This window comes from Apodemus sylvaticus, chromosome 15, assembly GCF_947179515.1.
Source record: "Apodemus sylvaticus chromosome 15, mApoSyl1.1, whole genome shotgun sequence".
NCBI classification, from domain to species: domain Eukaryota; kingdom Metazoa; phylum Chordata; class Mammalia; order Rodentia; family Muridae; genus Apodemus; species Apodemus sylvaticus.
In genome coordinates, this window is record NC_067486.1 from 66,750,958 (window position 1) to 66,751,807 (window position 850).

The 850-nt window shown below is 44.8% G+C and overlaps 1 pseudogene; it reads left to right on the top strand.

The window, feature by feature from the left end:
- Positions 1-291: 291 nt before the first annotated feature.
- LOC127666179 (dynein light chain 1, cytoplasmic-like) lies at positions 292-560 on the top strand (annotated as a pseudogene).
- The last annotated feature ends 290 nt before the right edge of the window (positions 561-850 follow it).

Genomic DNA, 850 nt, shown 5'->3' on the forward strand with positions numbered 1-850 from the left:
CCACATTATTAAAATATTCAGGTGAGTTCATGGTCCAAACGTCTACTTGTAATCATACTGTAAGGTTTTTTTTCTACTTTGAAACTTAGGTTAATAACAGAAAAACAATGTCCTTGAAAAATGGCTGATGTCCTACAATGGAATGAAAATGTGTATAGTTTAGAGAGTGATTATATTCCTTAATTGTTCTCACTAAGAAAATGGATGTGGAGATCAGCAGATCAGCGGCAGGGTGGAGGAATCAGAGCCCTGAAGGGGTCCTAAGACCCAGATCAATGATAATATGTAAGCGTGTGGGACCAGGAGGGGGAGATCACAAATGCAGACATGGTGGACGAGACGCCACAGGACCCGGTGGAGCGCCCTACTCAGGCGTTGGAGAAGCACAGCACAGAAAAGGACACTTCGGCCCATATCAAGAAGTAACGTGACAAAAAGTACAACTCCACTGGGCACTGCATCGTGGGGCAGAGGTTCGGTAGCTACATGACCACGAAACCAAACACATCATCTACTTCTACCTGAGTCAGGTGGCCAGTCTTCTGTTCAGATCTGGTTAAAAGCATGGGCTGTGCCAAACACCCAGGGATCCATCCAAAAGATGCAGAAAATAAATACCAGATGCAAGAACTGCATCCTAAATTCCAAATACCAGACACTGAATCTTCAGCCTTGCTAAGAGAACGCCTCGTTTGAATCTGTTGCTTTATGCAGGGCACCATCCTCCGTTCATGTTTATGGTTATAAATTTATAAGGGGGCTGGTGAGATGGCTCAGTGGTTAAGAGCACTGACTGCTCTTCTGAAGGTCCTGAGTTCAAATTCCAGCAACCACATGGTGGCTTACAACC